Below are 21,006 nucleotides of genomic sequence, written 5' to 3'. Positions count from 1 at the left end.
TTATTGGAATAAAGAAACAAATTTATGGTCATGTTTGGAAAACAAGATCTTTACAAAAACAAGATCTAACTTCCATTGTTTTATAAGGAAAATGTTTAGGAGATATAAATTATTGACGGGGCTAAAATTAATAATTTCGTTTTTGGGACTGGAACTCATATGGTTCATCCATTTTCATTCTCGGCTGGTCAATTTATTTTATGGCTTTGGAAAGAAATTATTAAATATCATAAATACCTATGAATAAACACGATTTCATAAATGCTGAATGTTAAACAGATTTAGTAACTAATTGGTAAATGTCTAAGTGGCCACGATATTTTTATCATCACATGAGATGATTAGGACATTTGTATAATTTAACTAGTATAACAATCGCTATTAGTTGCACATAATAGAGAGAAAACTATTCACATATTACTATTTACAGTGTTAATTATTGTAAATATATTGATTGGATTTAGATTTAGATTTAAGATTAGAGTTTAAGATGATCAAATGGTTACATTAACTTCATAGTGTAACCACGTATAAACACGTGCAATCCCTCTGGTTGTGGTTAGGTTAGTGTAAACATTGCAAAACCACATGTAAATGGTTTCATTAGATGGTATATAATAATGTATTGAGCTTTACAATCTATGCAAATTCTCTTGCTTGTTTTTCATCTATAATTTTATTACATCGGTATCCTTTATTTACTCATTTTAAAATCTAAGTACTACCAGGATTTATCAACTTTCATTGTATAATTGAGGCCGTATTCACCTTTTATGGTGCACTAGCTGGCCCGTCAGACGTCGTCCTGTTCTAATGTGGTTTAATGTCAAAAGCTCGTTCATTTTCAAGATGAGCTCGATCGCATGGCTCAATCACGTCCTGGTTGAATTTCGTTCGCTACGCTCACTCACCTTTAGGTTGGAGCTCGTTCGCTGCGCTCACTTGCCTACAGCTTAGCTCGTTCGCTACGCTAACTCGTCTCCAGGTTGAAGTTCGTTCGCTACGCTCACTCACCTTTTGGTTGCAAATTAGCTGTTGTCATAAATTAAAAAAAAAAAAAAATAGTGCTGCACCCTGTTGGTAAACTTATTAACTTTTCAATACTATCGAACATCACAGATTGAAATTGATTAGTTGAACCAGCTGTTAAGATTCTTAAATTACATTTAAATATGAGTACTCATAAGATTAACATGGAAAACTTCAGAGCCACTGGGGCGGAGCCCTTTTGAAGGATCTGCACCAAACTTCACACAAACCATCCTTGAATAATGCTTAATAATGCCTGAAAGTTTCATTACAATCTGTCGAGTGGTTTCGGAGTCCATAAAGGACAAACAAACATACATACAAACATACATACATACAAACAAACATACATTGGATTATATATATATATATATATAGATTTACTAGACAAAGAATCTGTTTAGATTGTGTGTACTCTTCTTAGTGACCAATGAGAATATTTTAGGGCATGAGAACCCATATAAATGTGATTTTTATCAAAGGGCAATAGAATAAAATGTCCTACATAAAATTTTAATAATAGTAGTTTTTATACTAAACTTTATAATATTAAAAATAAAAAAAATAAAGATAAAGCATTAAGAATTCCCAGAAAAACCACGAAAGAGATGAATGGAGAAGATTAGGAAGGTTTCAGGAGATCTAAGGAGAAATTGCTGCCATTGTAGCACCTGCGTTGTCATTATTGTGAGGGTTTTCATCATTTATTTTAATTTAACATTTTTATTTTACCTAAACAATCAACAACATAACTATATCTGTTGTTTCACATATTCCTTTTTGCAAACTATCAATGCAATTTTAAATGCCTTGGCTCTCTTTGATAAACTGTATTTGCAGAAAATGTAAGCAACTGACACACATATGTTGGAAAATCACTTATAGTTAGTCGATAGATTATGAATTAAAAGCAGCGATGCCCTGTGTTGAAATGTATAGTATAGTTCATTCATGTACTTAACTGGCTCGCCTCTTCTTTTCCTGATACGATCCATCATGCTCTGTGGTTCCATACAAAGGCTTGTGTAAACGGAGAAATTCGAGGTTAAAAGATGCTACAGTAGTTACCCAAAAGTAAAAGGTAGATGCATTCAAACGTTTTCATGGCTAGTAACCTAATTGTAATTGATTATTTTTTTTACATTAGGATTTAAAATATTGTGCTATTGAACAAGAGTCTTACGAAAACACCATATATACTCAAACTCACAAGTCTTCTCTTGTAAGTTTGAGTGTATATGGTTTTTTTTCGAAAGAATGAATTGAACTATTTCAATTTAGCTACTTGCAGGACTTTCTGCTGTGAACTATTGTACTCAAACTTGTTATTAATTGATTACATAACAAAACGGTACTGTCATACTTTAAATGACTTTAAACAAATTGAAACGTAATTCTAACACATTTAGTAACAGTCCCGGTTGCATGCAGACAGGTTACTAAAGTAAAAAACTAATTGCGGCTGGTCCATATAGATTGGACGTGTAAACAACACATTTTCTTAAGTTAATAAAAACAACAAGCTCATCAAATCTAATTTAAAATGTATAAAATAATATATAGGAGGAATATAATAATATATTTGGTTAATATATTAGGAGATATAGTCAGAAACACACCGTTGTGATCTTCGTAAGTTCCTTTTTTAATGGTTACTATGAAACTTAGATAAGTGTTGGTAAATCTCACACTATCATTTTGGCAGTAAGTATATTATATATGTTAAGCAGACTGACCATGAGGCTCGTAGACGAATGCTCCAAACGATATTAAAATGATGACGACTGCGTCTCTGTGCAGACAGCTAGAAGGAAACGCATATTTGCGATAAGAGTTCCACGAAAACAATCGTTTTGCCGAATGTGAGGTGATAATAAGCAGTTCACGTAACCGTTGCTGTATAAGAATAATATAAATGTTTTTGAATAAGGTAACTTCAAAGACATTCAGGCGTAGAAGAATTGTGTAAAGAGGTTTCTCATACTTATACAACTATTAATTTTTATGTACTGTAGTATAATAACACAGTTATAGTTGTTTTTGCTTTGCTAATAAAACACAAGGTAACCTATTACTTACTTGTTATTCATGAAACCTACCTAGCCAAAAGATTGTTAAAATCAACATAATTGCCGTTAAATTTTGTTTATCAAAGAAATGTTACGTACTGGCCAACTTTTCCCCAAGAATCCTCAAATAATGATCAAGCTATTGGTCCACAGTGAAAACAGAGACTTTTATTCTCTAATATATTATTTTTATTTATTTCAGTGTTTAATCATACACCTGGAAACCCTCCTGTTCCCATAGTATCACGATAAATATTATAATCTTCTTGCCGATTCTTGCTTTAGATATTAGAACACTACACACATATAAGTTGTAAGAACAAACTCTAGGTAGGTATATATTACCTTTGACTAAACATCTCTCCTGAAGTACACATCTTCATAAACTCTTGCATAGACGAACACAAACATGACACCAACCAAAATTCCATGTACAGGATGACCCGTAACTCTGGACATATGTATACAGTGTTATTACTTTAGGACAAGATTAACACATTTCACCATAGGAACATGGGTCTGTGGGTGTGTAGTTTTCTATGATACCTTATTAGTTACGAATGGATAAATAATAACAGAGTAATGTCTACTTTTATAATGCATGACTACTTTTCTCCGTTTAAACGATGCTAAACAACGTAAAAGGGGTATTAGGTGTATAGTCAATGGTATTAGCATTATTTAAATAAAGAAACGTGGTATTTCTTAGTTAACTCTCTTTTACAAGGTTCGCCGTTGAAGTATCTGTGTATGAATTGAATTATGAATATTTTATTTTAAATATCCATGGAAACAGAAGTAGCTAAAAGTATTAAGCAACAATAAAACGGAAATTTATTCTGTAAACTTAAAAATGCATAAGTAATTTTTACGAGTTAATACGATTTATGAGTTGGTAATTCAGTCGGTACCACCACTGTCTTCAGGACCAAGGCAGCTATGTCATGGGCATTGACTATTACCATTAGCTATAAACCTACATATAGTCAATGTTATTACTAACATAAATAATACTTCCACAATATTTGTAATGTACAGTTTCATTTTCTTTCCATGATATTCTTCGATCACGTTGAGTACCAAGCTTAATCCCCTCATAAAAGCAGGCTCAGTTTTTTTTGTTTGCCTTAACACATTTTTACACTTCCTGAGCAGTATACTCAGTAGTAATAAGAACATTATGCTTGACACAAACCAAATTATATATCACAGTATATTGTATTTTGAGTTCAAGTTAAGGTACAGCTTAGTGTATTTTAGTGCTAAAAAGCATAGTTGCAAATAACTTTTTGGTAATTTGTACATTCGTACACATAAAAAGAGCTCAAGTCGAATAGACTTAGCTAGTAGGCTGAAGGGTTTTGTTCTTTCATAAAGTAAGACACAGGTACACCAAAGTTAAGATTTTGCAATGGATTTAAGGCATAAAATAACAAAGATAGCATGAATGAACAAATTAAAAATAAAATATAACATTTCTATGTTAAACATAGAAAATGAGTAAACAAATTAAAAATAAAATATAACATTTCTATGTTTAACATAGAAAATGAGTACAATAATAATCTTTGCACTCAACACCTTTGGTAAAACAGTCGTAAAGTCTGGAAAAGTAATATTGAACAAATTTATTTTAAATAAACAATTTATTAAATGTACGGTATAAACTATTTTCGAGTAGATAGTGTTGTTGTTCAACTCAACTGTCTATAAAGCTGGAGGAGTCAGCACGAATGTGTATTTCAAATAAACCTTGTGTCTACGATGCCTTCTTTCCCAATGCCACAACAGGTACATGATCAAGATCAGAGCCAACACTGAAACGAAAATATCTCGTTATCATTATCCAATAGTAGAGCCTCGTGAGTGTATATTAGAAAAGATTTGGGCGTTTTTTTAAACTCCACATCTCGTGAAATGCAAATAAAAACCAAATACATTCAGGAAAGATACTTTTATACAAGTGATGGATTAGTGTAAAATCAATATTTTAAAGGTTGTAAATAAAATGGTGTTTCTATAGGCACTTCTAAATGTAATAAGATAAAAAAAATGCTTATACAATAATAATTATATAATGCTTGTAATGCTAAAGCTGTTACTCATGTTAGGGTGTATAATTAAATATCTGACGCATGTACTGTTCTCAACGAATATGTAAATAAAGATCATCGTCTATTGTCTATTGTCTATTGTCTATTGTCTAACCATTTTAAAGTTTTTATATAAATTATAATTGACAGCACTTAATCCTGAAATACACATAAAAACATCAGTTAAACAGTAACAAAACCCTAATAGAAATATAAAAATATCAATATTAAAAACAACAATATTTAATTTCAATAAGTAGTAAGAAGTGTAGATAAATTGCAGCACATCTCGCAAGGAGTTAACTTTAAAAATCTGAAAATACGACCGTGATAAATTTAGCAGAAAAATAATATTTTGGTAATTTTAAATTTAAATTTATTGGGACACTCACTCAATAACTACTAAGTTAAAATATCCAAAAAAGTTACCCGACCAGAAATGATTTGCGGCAGTCACATATTCTTTAAACAACACATTAGCAATTGACGAACGGATTGGATTATAAAATGGATGTAGACACGCATCAGTAAAGATTAAAAATTTTCATTAAATTAAAACCATTAGCTTAAAATGAATCTCATTCCAAACACAGTATTTACTGTAGTTTGTCTCATAAACTATTATGCGATCCATAAGACATATAACAAATCTGTCAGTGTAAAAATGTCAGTAACAAAAATGATTTCAAAATAAATTCAGAAATTTTAGTTTGAAAGACTAAGGTTGTACTCACTAAACTTGAGTTTATTTCATATTTAAAAGAATATTAATCGTAGTAAAGTGGAACCTCGATAACATGACTTACATGGGGATTATCATCAATCCCCTCTCAATCAAGATTATTATCAATCAAGACTTGTTATCAATTTTGACTTCTTATCGAGGTTTCCAATAATATGTGATTAGAAGTCAAATTAATTCTAGGGGATTCTAAAATGACAATGGTTATGATCAAGGTCGACTTGTTACTGAGGGTCTTGTTATCGAGTTTCACTGTATATGATACATTTTTTCCTAACAGGATTTACATACTGTAACATAAATTAGTTAGATAGCCGTGACAAACACATAAACTTACTATAGATAATAAAGGTGATTTCTGATGTGTCAAAAAGAGGGTCGTGTTCTTCAACGATATCCATTCGTTTGCAGGCGACCTATCAAACTGTGTGATCACTGAGTCAGTTGACCAACTCAGCATGCACTGAACGAATCTTACCTGTACTCAATGACTCATGACCCCCACCATTGCTTTATTTAGAAGTGCATGGAGTTACCTGTTGTATTATATTATTAAAATACAAATGAAAAAATTATTGCGTTTAAACTAGGTAATAGTGCATATTAAAACTAAATGAATATCTATTAATACTTATACCTAATGCAATGAGGGGTTTCTTAGTAACATCCCTTAAACAGCCGTACTTGTACGATTTTTACGATTGAGGTGACATTTTAAAGCTTATGATCTCATGGAGTTACGAATAGTGACGAAAAAGGTAATAACCTTTAGTTATTTACCCTTAGGGTTTTATGTATTTCTAGAGTTTGCTTTCAACGATTCAATTATGCTGACCAACTGTCTTCAACGGTTTAAATGCTAGTTGTAAATTAACAGCCAATCTTTCAGTTGGATGTTAACCACAGTCGGATTATAAACAAGAGTAAAAACAGTTCATGAAAACGTATTTCAAATAGCCTACATTTTTATACTTTCAACCTGATTGAGATAAGTAAATTACTCTTTGTGGTGTGTTATTCTCCCAATAACCATCTCTAACAAACATTATGCAATGAAAAGGAAAGGGGTATTGCATTATTTGTTTTGGGAACAAATCACGAACCCTATCAAAATGCTCAATTCAAATTTATAACTATAGGCCTAGTTGAATCGCTCATGTAACTAACCCAGGACAACATTATTCTCTCTTTATTTTGGCATGTTAGATTTTTGAGCTCATTATACAACAGCACAGGGCCATTCCAGATATCAGAAGCTCATAATACTAAACCACGACAGTATTATCTGTTTCTCAACACTAACCAACGGTCACATAAGATTTGGCAAGAACATGTAGATAAACTAAGTATTATGACCATTTCTTATACTCGTCACAGAAATACCTATATTTATCACATTTTTGCTTGTTATTAAAATTAGCCTTCAAATAAGCTGTGTTCTTATGGTCGTAAATTCGATTGTGTAATTTAATATAATTAAATGTTATTGTATAATAATGAAAGGCTAATCAAGTTAACAATGTTAAATATAGATTGTGGAAACAAGCCAACCTATTCGATGATATATAATATTACATTATATACATCCATTCTGTTGGTAAAAAAAATAATCCTAATATTCACCTAAACTAAATTGATTATACTAACCTATATATCAAAGTCTTATGTGAGTGTATCATTGGGTTTCTATCATAATACTATATTGGAAATATTATAGATTTTAAGGTTGTTTATGTGTACTTTTGTCTTTAAGTGTATTATATTCATACTCAAGTATTGTTTAATAGTTATAAAATATTTGAAAGACTTGGTGTCATCAATAGACCCTCCGCAACAATAAATTGTTCTAGCTCTGACTTTTCTTTAGGAAAAGCGAAATAATCAACGAAATAATCCCTAAAACCCAGACGTAAAATGAAAGAGATGAATGGAGGATTTTAGGGATTGGAGGAGAAATTGCTACGTCTCTGCACACCTGAGTGTCATTTGGGGGATATTAAAAATATCCTTTCACTCGTGGAAGGCTTAGTGTTATTTTATGTGGGAATGTCAAGCAATATGCCATTTGTAAATATGCATGGCATATTATCACAATGTAGTTTAGAAGAATATAATTGATTAAATGGCAAAGTTTTTCATTAACCTTTTATACACCTTTAATGTTTATATTTTCATATAATATCCAAATTTTTATCCGGTTTTGTACATCCATAAATATATTTAGTATAACACATTTACCATCATTATTTTTAGGGAACTATGCATTTATGGTATATTAAAATTTGAATTTAACAAACACGTTTACATTCTCCGGATATATAAAAAGTAAGTTAGAGAATTTGATTGATTATATATTTTAACAACATTACCACATAATATCAAATGTTTTGTTTGGAAGCTTGATGGTCCAGCAAAAAATTAAATGGTGAATGTTTGTTTGAACAACAATGCATGGAAATATAAACCACACAATAGAATCCTGCCAACCTAACCACAATAAAGTAACGCCTACAGCTTGTTTATATTATGGCTCAATTCCGTTACCTTTATTAAAATAACAGGTTTCTTGTTGGGTGCAAAATGCTTATTTATCATCTAAATTCACGCGTAAAAATCATATTGCTTGTTCCCAAGACCATGCTGTTTCAAAGATTATGATGATTACAAAACATGATTATTACTAATTAAACTTTAGTGGTTAGTGGATACACAGACTCCAATGCTGATTTAACTAACGTCATAGTACGAAAATCTTCAGTTGTAACATATGCCAAAAAAACTTTCAATATAACAAGAATTAACCAAAATATCATTTATAACTAAGAAATCTTTTTTTTAATTACCACTCGATCTCACTATTTATTTTGGCCACCTCATAAAACCACTAATTCTAAAGACTATCTTAGTAATAACCTTCAAAAGTATAATTACAACTTATATATTTAAGACTTTTTTTGCTATTGGCTTACCTCCGTTAGTAATCCAAATCATGATAAAAATGATTTGGATTAATAATAAAAAGCTGCCATGTTTCATTGCAATTCAGCATCATCAGTTCTTGCAGAACGTCAAAACTTAATAATTTGACATTAAACAGTACATTATACACACGTGCTGCAAGCAATGATGATGTTGTATTGCAACTACAGTAAACATGTCGGCTTTCGCTTATTGAAAAGTTTATATAATTTTAAGTCATATCTAAGTAGTCCAGGGGCTATAAGAATTAATATTATTATTTATTTAAGGGTTATGACTTTCTTTTATTCCATGCACCGAAAGCACAAAACTTTTTATATTTTGTACAATATTACTATAATATTACTATAGTAATATTAATAGTAATTGAAGTATAGCACCCGTTTGGTTTTAAGTAACATTACATGTAAATTTTCTTCTCTTTCACATTACTTACTTTATGGTATATTAAATAACTACACTGCTCAATTCCAAGTCGCGTACTTCGTTGTTAAACGTATGGTTTGGATCATATGGTAAGTTTTATGATTTAAAATAAAATAGTATAATAATTGGTTCCACGGGAGATGTGCAAAAATAATTGAAAGAATGTTCTTAGGACGAATTAAAGGGTTTTCGGAAAGAAAAGGGTGCAGAAAAAATATTTTTCTAATTGCTGGAATTAACTTTACAATTTAAGTTTCGACACTGATCTAAAATAAACATATCTTATCGTGACGGTTCACAATTTAGAAAAGGAATACAAGAGGCAGTGACGCGTCTAGGAACACTTCCGCTCCATTACATCGTCAGTGCTGCCATCTGTCACCACGAGATGAAACTGTATTGCCAACATAATAAAACTTTAATTGCAAAAATACCAAGACTTACACTACAAACAATAATATCAGGTGGCATTTTTCAAGAACTGGTATGATTTATTTAAATTCTAGAAACACATAAATAGTGGGGGTTTAGGATCACATAACCAAAAGAGCCTTTTACAAACTTATCTCCTTATTGGTGGGTTATAATCTCAAAGTTTTCCCCACAACGTAAAGCAATAAATATATTAAAACAATTAGTTGTGATTCGGCAAAAACATATTTCAATGTATTAGTGATTTAAGTAATACTTCACGTTTCTGGTCAAGGTGTATTCTCCTCCAAGTTTTAAATTAAATTATATATCAAATTATATAACAATAGTTGATTGAATTATTACCTATTTGAGATTTCCAAACTAAACAGTAAAGCGATAAAAATTACAAATAAAAATGCAATGGGAGTTGTTATGGAAAAAATAATATTGCTATGTTAAGATTACATCTATTGTTGATTTAATGGCAATTTGTCAAATCCTCCTAAAATAACAGTTCTACATAAATATTCGGGTGTGGTATGATATTCTTCTTAAATTACATCTTACAAGTTAACATTTTATAATACTCGTAGATTCATTACTAGTTTGTAGAGCTACACTGAGGGCATCAAATATTATCAAAATATTGCGCATCAAATAACCTTTAAAATTATGTATGGCAATCATTAATTGCTGTCAAAGTGCATAACGAAGTTCATGCGTCACTATAAAAACGTAGTGATGTTCATCCGGATTTTAAAAAAATGATGGATTTAAGTTAGGCTTACTAATTAAAGTGTAAATGGCTGACGATGAGTTTTTCCTAGTGTATATAAGCGTACTCAAGTTGACTTTTTGAAGCTCTGCACAACAGAACCCAACACTTCAACAAGTTTAAGATGGGTATGAATTTTATATTAAAATTAAATAAAATTTGATAAGATTTAATTATAAAACTAGCAAGTTAAGAAATAAACTCCCCAATGATTTTGAATATCTTTTCAAATAACCTTTAATTAAGTATTTTGGTATGGTTTTGAACTTTTAAAATTAGTTGCTTAAAGAACGGGTTTCTTGCTATGGTTTATAATATATGGGCATAAATATTAATTGAAAGACTGAAAGTTATTACTAACTTTATGTACTAGAATTTATTAAATATGCTGTTGTATCTTAGTATATACTGTATATTATTTTAATCAAAATATATTCTTCCTCTCAATATGTACAATAGTAAAGCTAAGAATTCTTCTGAATCACAATACTATTTTAACGTAAAGGGGTTCTAAGACGTCGTGACGACGTCAGAGAACAAAATAGGTACAAATGCAACTGCTAATGTTTGATATTTAGGCCTTTGCAAGTCAACGGTTGGTAGGAGTGGAAACAGCTGATTCGTTGGTCCAGTGTTTACGTACTCCACTGGTACAGTGTTCAGTGGTCCAGTGTTCAGTGTGTTCCTTGTTCTCCAGTGTTCAGTGTGTTCCTTCTCCAGTAGTTCAGTGTTCAGTTTCGGCCAGTCAGTGATCGGTGCTCTTGGCAGTGTCAACTAAAGCAGTGACTCTCCAGTCAGCATGTGGTTAGAAGGCTTACTGTATGATCACGGCAATCTTAGTATCGAAGGAATTATAATCATAGGGATTTTTATTGGATCAATTTTCATGTGGAGTAAGTATTGTAAACATAATTATATTTTAGGTGTAGGCCTAAGGGGGCAAGGTAACAATTAAATCTCTTTGAATTTCATTCAGTAGTAAACTATTATCATAAAAAACCAACTTAGTGGAGTTAATACGTAGTACTTCGTTTTTTATGCCCTAATTATATTTTAAAATGGCAATCGCGTAAAGAATCATGATATTTTATGGAGGGTTAGAGATTATTAAATAAAATAAAGATCACATGTAATGAACAGGTATTTGAGCTTAATAAGTAGCTTAAAACTACTTCTAAATTGTATATTAGCCGTGTAATTGTAAACCTTTAACACCATTTTTTATTTATTAACCTAAATAACTTGACTCTAACTACAACAGTCACAAATAATTCTAGTGTATTACTAATCAAGACAAATAAAGGGTGGCACGCAAAAAAAATATTTCAATTATTACTTCAACAAATGAGTTTCAACAATAGATTATGATTAAAACAGACCTATTCGTTTAGTAGGTCATAGTACCATTAACTTTGAATGCTGAGAGAGAACCTGTTTTAAAATGTATGGCTTACCATCCGTTTTTCATATTTTGATTTTGAAATATTAAAATAAAATTAAAAAAATGCAATATTTCATAAAGAAAACTTTATAACAAAAAATGGATTGTGGAATTGAGTTTAGCTTAAAAAAGTAATTCGAAATGATGGGTCACAACACCCCCTTCATATTTAAAAATAATTTATCACATTTAAAAATGGCGGACCCAAGATGGCGGCTGAAGAAAATACATCAGTCATAGCCAAGTGAAAATAGGTCAACAATGTCTGGTAGTGTATACTCATCTTTATCTTGCACTATTTTGAGATTATGGTCTTAGTTTGTAAATGCACAATGTTAAAATTGACTAAAATAAAGTAAAAAAACATTCATAACTTTGGAATGGATCAAGATTTTTTAGAATAAGTTTGTGGCATTGTAATCTGGGTAAACATTTAGTACGAAATAATGGGTCACAACCCCACCTTTACATTTGAACAAAAATATTTTGCAACCAATATGGCGAATCCAAGATGGCGTCCGGATATGACCACCTTGTCAAAATGAAGTAATTACTATCCAACAATGTTTAGAAGTGGTCTGGGATTGATATTTGAAAATTTTTAAACAAATCCTAGGGGGAAGGCACTTTAACCACCCTGGATGCAATATTTTCTTTATTTTGTCACCTAGAACATTTTTCCCATTTTTACACCATAATTTCATTAGTTTTCCCACCAATCTATATCATAACCCATCACGAACCCCTAGCAAAACACTGGAATCATCTGCTCATACTCGAGCTGTCACGAAATCAACATTTATAAAGACTACGAATGACATGTTTCCAAACACAGCACAATATGAGCATGAGGCAGTAAACACGTTCTGATAGCAGTGGAACAATGGGGTTCCAGTTCAGCTGTGGGACTTGTATAAGTCATCAGCGTTCTTTATTAGTGTATTCGTCATAAATCTTCATACCTTATATTGGTCGGTTTTGTCCAGTTTTGAACAAAGACGTGATTTATATTTAACAATGATTCATACAGCTTCAGTGTTGCACTGTTCCCGAACAATGTATATTTTATACAGTATATTGTTGTTACCGCATTGAACAGAACCCAAAGCTCAAAGCTGCCTATTTCAACCAATAAGTGAAGGATGGGGTGAAATGTTTTTTTGCAGTTTTTTATCTGACTAAGATAAGATTTTTTCTTAAATTGTAGGAAAGATTGATTTAGTTTATGGTTAATACAGAATATAGTTGCACCCACTAGTGGTTTAGGAAAAACTCGATAATAGTTATGCTTATTTGGATTAGGTTATATCTCTTTGGTATATTTATTCGCAACTAGCTGTTTGGAAAACTCAAAACTAATAAGAAGCAAAGGGGCTCTGGGAAATGTAAACAAACAATTATAGATAAAAACTAATGGACAGATGACGCATATTCAATATCTGAACTGTGAACACTGAAGAACCGTTTAATTAAGCTCCGTGTTCAGAGGAGAGTAATAGTAATTTCGTGTTATTTTTTTTAAGGCAAAAACTTAATATATTTTGAAAGATGATATGGTAGTAAAAAATTAAACAAATATGGTGTAATTTTTTTCTAATCTAAAATGGTCACCTCTAGGCACCATTTTAGAGTTTTCCAGAATTTCTCGAAAACTATCAACTTTTTGCATACTATACATATAATAAATTTGCAAATTAAAGAAGACTAGTGCACCTGTTGCTCGAATTCGAACAATTGCAAAGGATTACAGGCGTTATTTCAAAACGATAACAGTCATAATTTCCCATGACTTAAAGAGTCAACTCAAAGACAATGTAACCAATCGCTCCACTTCAGTTCTCGAAACTAAAAACGAACTTACACTGAAAACGAACGCTCTTGTGTGTATCATGTGTTTACCATGAACAGCTGTGTTTAATAAAAAACTTTCGTGTGAATAAGGGTAAACAAAATATTTTACTTCATAAGAAATAAATTGGGATTTTGATGGCTTTTGGGGCAAAGCCCGAGGACTTTTATTACAGGAATTGGTGAAAGGGGGCGTCTACTTAAAAAATATTTAATTTTGACATATTGTTAAAATTCGTCCATTATTAGCAGAGGAGTATTGTTTTGTAGAAATTACCTTCACTTATTATACAGGGTGTTTTTTTTTTAAACTTGCATCTTTATTTATGTAAAAACCACAATAGATAGAAATATGCAGTTTGCGGGAATCATCTATTGACGTAGGGGGCCCAATTTTTTTTTTAATTCAACGTTACATTCACATTCCCCCCTTTCCCCCCCTTCCCCCAACTTATTTTTTTAAATAGCAAGGTACCCCTTGTGACATATCAAATAAAAGAGCATGAAAAAAGAAAATGTTTGATGAAAAAAAAAATTGAAAATCGGTTCATAAATTTGCGAGATATATCCCTCCCCCCTCCCCGGAACTTAATTTTTTTTATCGCAAGCTACCCCTTATGACATATCAAATAAAAAAGCATGAAAAAAGAAAATTTTTGGTGAAATTTATTTTTCATTTGATATGTCACAAGGGGGGGTACCTTGCTATTAAAAAAAAAGTTATTAGTAGGGGAAAGGGGGAGGATTATCTCACAAATTCATGAGCCGATTTCAATTTTTTTCACCAAACATTTTCTTTTTTCATGCTCTTTCATTTGATGTCACAAGGGGTACCTTGCTATTAAACAAAAATTAAGTTCCGGGTGGGGAGGGGGGGAATATCTCACAAGTTTATGAACCGATTTTCAATTTTTTTCATAAAACATTTTCTTTTTTCATGATCTTTCATTTGATATGTCACAAGGGGTACCTTGCTATTTTAAAAAAATAAGTTAGGGGGAAGGGGGGGAATGTGAATGTAACATTGAATTCAAAAAAATTGTGCCCCCTACGTCAATAGATGATTCCCGCAAACTGAATATTTCTATCTATTGCGGTTTTTACATAAATAAAGATGCAAGTTTAAAAAAAACACCCTGTATTTAAGGATAACATTTCCTATAAGAATAGTATATAAAGTAAAACACTTGTACTTCATGAAACTGTAATGTTTATGTTCATGAAACAATACTAGGTAAAGCAAAGTTGAATGAACCCCATTATTTTTTATAAATTTGTCATCAAGTTTTTAGTTTTATAAGTCAATGTCAGATCCCTCTAGTTAGATCTCCAGTTTCATATTTACTTGATTCAAAGTTTATTTTTCGTTTGTTGAACTTTTTGTAGGATTTAGTGTAATTGTAAGTGACCTTTTTATGTTGTTCTGTTGGAAGTAGAAAATTAGAATAATAGTGAATGTACCAGAGTATGACCAGTCCTGTGAACATGTGCAGACAGTGGGAGACAAATGCTGATGTAAATTCTATGAAAGCCGGAAAGCATTTTAAAACATCGTACTTGCACTATTTTCAGATTAGGACAATCTGTGAAACATCAATCTTTTTGTAGGCATTTCATGATTATTTAGTGACAAGATTTGAACTAATATTTAAACAATTTTATTTTCTTCTTGATACAGTATGTATCTTAAAAGTTGTTTAATATCAAAAGTTAAAGCTGTACTGAATTAGGAACTAAAATTTATGGTGGCAAAACAATAATTGTTTATTTATTAATTGTTAAATTTATTATTTATAAATTGTTATTTAAATAAAATTGAATATATTGGCACTGATGGATGTATACAGTATTCTAAACCAATTGAAAAAATTTTTTGACACCTTTTGTAGTAAAAATAAATAATCAACAAATATCTAATTAAACGGTAAATGACGTACAGTATTCTTAAAATTGCACGTTTGTTTACATAAGGCTTAAAAAAATCATGAAAAATTACAACCGTTTACTAGAAAAAAGGCCCCCTCCACAAAAAAAGGTAAAAAGGTTGATATAAACAATTATCGTCCTATTTCCCTTGTTTCAACCTTTTCGAAGATATTTGATAAGATTTTTCTTTCTAGACTGATATCTTTTATTGATAAACACAATATTCTTTCCCCGAATCAATTTGGCTTCACAAAAAATAGAAGTACAGTCGATGCCATTCACTAGTCTCATCTTTGACTCAATCCCTTGATTCAGGAAAGGCTGCAGCTGGAATCTTCTTCGATCTTAGCAAAGCCTTCGATACGGTAGATCACGGCTTCTTATTAGACAAACTTTGCTCACTCGGGATAAGAGATGTGGCTCACTCCTGGATAGAATCTTATCTGACCGGCAGAACTCAGGCAGTTCAAATTCCTTTCATTGATGACAAAAACTGTTCAAAGTCTGCATTTTCACCTCCCCTGGCAATCACTGCAGGGGTTCCTCAGGGCTCGGTGCTTGGTCCGGTCTTATTCATCCTTTTTATTAATGACCTGCCAAGTTGTGTGCCTGAGTCTGAGAGTAGGGTATGTTTGTTTGCTGATGACACCTCATTGTCGTTGTCTGCAACATGCATGCGCGACCTCAGAAGGAAAGCGATTGGTCAGATCAACTCAATGTTACATTGGTTTAACTGCAATAACTTGTTTGTAAACAGTGCAAAAACTCAAATGATCGAATTTCATATCAGAAACAAAGAAAACACAACACCCCTGTCAATTTCCATAGACAACAATCATTTCATTCCGTCCTGTTCAGAAACTAAGTTCCGGGGCGTTCACATCGACAGCCAGTTGAAATTCACACCCCACTTAGATTATGTCTGTCATAAATTGAGTTCTAGTATATTCTTATTAAGAAATTTGGCAACATTCTTGGACTCTAAAGTTCTAGTGGTGGCTTACTACGGACTGGTTTTTCCTTGCCTTTCATATGCAGTCGCAGTTTGGGGACATGAGTGTGTAAATTCTAAAAGAGTTTTTAAACTACAAAAGAAAGCCATCAGAACAGTTTTTAAGAAGCGACATAGATTTTCCTGTAAAACACTTTTTGCTAACTATAAAATTCTTACTTTTCCGTCAATCTAAATTTTAAACTGTCTCGTATTTGTTAAGAAAAATATCATCCTTTTTCAAAATCAGTCTCGCCCTATCTCCTATGGTTTGAGAAGCCGGTCCGATTTGGACATTCCAAAGCACAAAACTGTGTTTTTTGAAAATCATTTATTTTACAATGGCATTCAACTGTTCAATGCACTGCCCGCTCCCCTGAAGATGGAAAATAGTGTGGACAAATTTGGCAAAGCAGGGGTTAAGAGTCTTCTTTTGTCACGCTGTTGTTACAGTGTAGAAGACTTCTTAAGAAATCTATGATTTTTAGTTTTTAGATTTTATTTATAAGAAATATTGTTTTTATTTGTAAGAGAAATTTTGTTGACGCTATTATGCTGTTGTAACGAATGTCAAATAAAGAAAGATATTTGAGTTTGAGTTTGAGTTTAGAACGAGCATTAAATTTCACATCAAAATTTTAATGCTCAAAATCCAAGCGTTCATTTTATATCAGTACTATATTGTATTTAATAAATGATTATGCAGGTAATGAATGGTTCATTAAGTAATGAGAGGAATTGATGAGTGTCCTAGAAACCAGACTAATTTATTCATGCTATGGTAATATAATTGTCTGTAGATAATAAAGTGCTATTAGCAATATTAATCCTAGTTGTTTTCTACATAGGCCATAGATATCTTGTTTGTTGTATAACCTGATGTATTATGTGTTACATTTCTAGCAGCTCATACAGAAGTTGATTTAAAACTTTGATCAATATAATTTTTTTTTTTTTTTGTTCTAGTATGTTGGAAATGCATCTTGCTCATTGATGAACGGCAAAACGACAGAAGAATTTCAATGGATAGAGGTTCACCTGAGCAAATACCTTTGGTAGAGGTGCATTCGGAAAGGGGCAATTCAATACAAGAAACACCAGCAGTGACCACTCTACCTTCATCTTCAGCGCGTGGAACTTCAGTGGATAGAGCAACAACAGAGCAATTACCGTTGGTAGAGGTGCATTCGGAAAGGGGCAATTCAATACAAGAAACACCAGCAGTGACCACTCTACCTTCATCTTCAGGGCGTGGAACTTCAGTGGATATAGCCTCTCCAGAGCACTTACCGTTGGTAGAGGTGCATTTGGAAAGGGGCAATTCAATACAAGAAACACCAGTAGTGACCACTCTACCTTCATCTTCAGCGTGTGGAACTTCAGTGGATAGAGCAACAACAGAGCAAAAAAGTTTGGTAGAGGTGCATTCGGAAAGAGGCAATTCAATACAAGAAACACCAGCAGTGACCACTCAATCTTCATCTTCAGGGCGTGGAACTTCAGTGGATGGAACTTCAGTGGATGGTGCTTCATCAGAGCAAACACTTATGGAAGAGGTAAATGTGGAGGATGGAAATTCCAGACCAGAAATACCAGTAAATGGAACTGTGCAAGAAATTGTGTTGCATGGAACCGTAATGCAAGGAACTTCATTTCAAGGTACTTTATTGCAAGAGACTATATTGCAAGGGATGTTTTTGGAGGCAACTTTATTCCAAGTAAACTTAATACAAGGAAATATCATCCAAGGGACTTTTCTGCAAGGGATTTTCACACCGGGTGCTGTGTTTCAAGGGACAGTTATTCAAGAAAACAGAATGGGAGCTTTTTTGCATGGAACGGTATTACATGGGACGTTAGTTGAAGGGCTTTCATTGCACGGAACTCTACTGCACGGAAACTTGTTTCAAGGAACATTATTGGACAGAATTAGGGTACGAGGGACTGTATTGGGAAACAGTTTAAGGGAAGTAACTTTAAGACCGGACACTTCATTTCAAGGAACTTTACTACCAGGAACTTTGCTACAAGGAAACTTTGTGCAAATTTGTTTATCGCATGGAACCGTTATGCAAGAAAATATGAGACAAGAACCGTTTATACCGGGAACTGACTTCCGAAGGGCTTTATTTGAAGAGTATTCAATGGAAGGTAATTCATCTGAAGAAAATTCATATGGGACAGCTTCAGAGAGTGAAGAAAACCCATAATGGCAAACTTAGAGGAAAGAATTTTATTCAAAGAATATTCTAAGGTGATGGCCTTAGCGAATGAACATTGTCCAGATAAAATCTATGGGCGCTAGCCTTAGGACAAGGTACTTCGTCAGGAGAAAAGGAACTTAAGTGTGGACAGAAAGAGTTTCTCGGTGTTTTCGTAGGGTCACTTGAGAAATATTGATTTTTTAACTTGATGGTTACAGGTACAGGTAACATTCTTTGATTTTTATTTTATTATTATTATCATTGATTTTTATTCGCCTATGTCAGTTGAACTAGGGAGAACTTACATCACTTATTAAATCCAGTCAAACTGTATTTTTACAGTATAATTTAAGTTGTTTATATGTATCATTCTTAAGAAATACTAGGTACTTTAACTTTATTGTCCTGAGGACCTGCGTGTACTTTAAGATAGTCTATTTCAGGTCGATTTGATAGGTAGGTTTATAAAAGTAATTCAATTATATGAATTATAAAGTGGATTTTGTCACAGAAACTGAATATGTTATAAGCTATTTTTGTAATTTTATCAAACTTTATATATAAAAGTAATGAACTTTCTTGGTATAAAAACACCAGCCTACAAAACCCCCATCATGAGTCAATTAGTTTTAGTTTAAAAATTAACTAATAATTTTTCATTGAACTCTGATATCAGATCAACTGACCATCAGTCTTAACACACACACTATATTAAAAAATTAATGTTCAAAATAGTAAACGTCAATACAGTATTTAAATGTTATATTCTCAAATTATTATCCATGGAAAACTATTTATAATGTCATTAATTATTTTTTTGTATGGTTGGTAAATAAAGTAAGCCTAAATTGCGGGCAATGAAACCATTAAAAGCAGGTATTAAGTTAAGGGTAATTTTTGTTTCTCATTCCTACAATATTTGTTGCTAATATAACAAACATTAGAAATAAGGTTTTTTTAATAACTAGACTATGTATGAATATTGATTGTACTCTAGAATATATCAATAAATAATTAATATTACTTTATTATATTTTTACTTATTTTAGTTACCTTTAGATCCCTCAAGTTAGATCTCCAGTTGTAAACAATGTAGTTGATCAGCAGAGTGTAATATTAAGGACTGGGTAAATTAAAGCCATTATTTTGTTATAATACATAACAGTGACTCATGCATAATTTTGATTTCAATTGGAGTTCCGGCATTAGGGCGAATGGAGTCTTTCAATTGGCTGATCCGTTTCTTAACTGGGCTACCCTAATATTGATTGAAAATATTCAAATATTGATTCCATTATTAAACCTTCATTTGATTTTTTAATTAACATCAAGCTTGGTTAGTTAGGTTAGGTTATAACAGTTTCATTTTATAATTGATATAGTTAAAAATATCGAATATCTGCATCCACCATCTGCTACTGTTGGAATCAGCCAATCAAATGACTCCATTCGCCCTATATGCACAGAACTCCAATTGAAATAAAAATTAGGCGTATCTCATTTCACTAGTAAATATGTATCATACAAGTAATATGCAATTAAACACATTTCAGTAATATTTTATATTAAAAACATTAATTTTATGTGTTGAGGCATTTTGGATACGTCCAAATTCACCAATATTTTTGGAGTCGTTTCTAATGTCCAAATTCACCAACTTTCTACCTGGAGCAGGTACGATATTTCTCCCGGCGGGAGGGGAAGGAATTCCGAATAGTTTGCCCTCGCCTGCTCCGTCTCGTCTCGGCGAGAGTGTACTGCTTAGCCCTAATAGTACTGTTTAAGCTGTGATTGTTTCAGGCAGCTTTAGGTTAGGTTAGGTTAGGTTAGGTTAGGTTAGGTTAGGTTAGGTTAGGTTTGGTTAGGTTAGGTTAGGTTAGGTTAGGTTTGGTTAGGTTAGGTTAGGTTAGGTTAGGTTACAGTACACTCTCGCCGAGACGAGACGGAGCAGGCGATGGCAAACTATTCGAAGCGAATTCCTTCCCCGCCCACCGGGAGAAATATCGTACCTGCTAAAGGTAGAAAGTTGGTGAATTTGGACATTAGAAACGACCCCAAAAATGTTGGTG

The sequence above is a fragment of the Macrosteles quadrilineatus genome, unplaced genomic scaffold (genome assembly GCF_028750875.1).
Source record: "Macrosteles quadrilineatus isolate MER2022 unplaced genomic scaffold, UCM_ALF_1.0 Scaffold_4__1_contigs__length_99947679, whole genome shotgun sequence".
NCBI lineage: Eukaryota > Metazoa > Arthropoda > Insecta > Hemiptera > Cicadellidae > Macrosteles > Macrosteles quadrilineatus.
Note: the sequence above shows the minus strand (reverse complement) of the source record.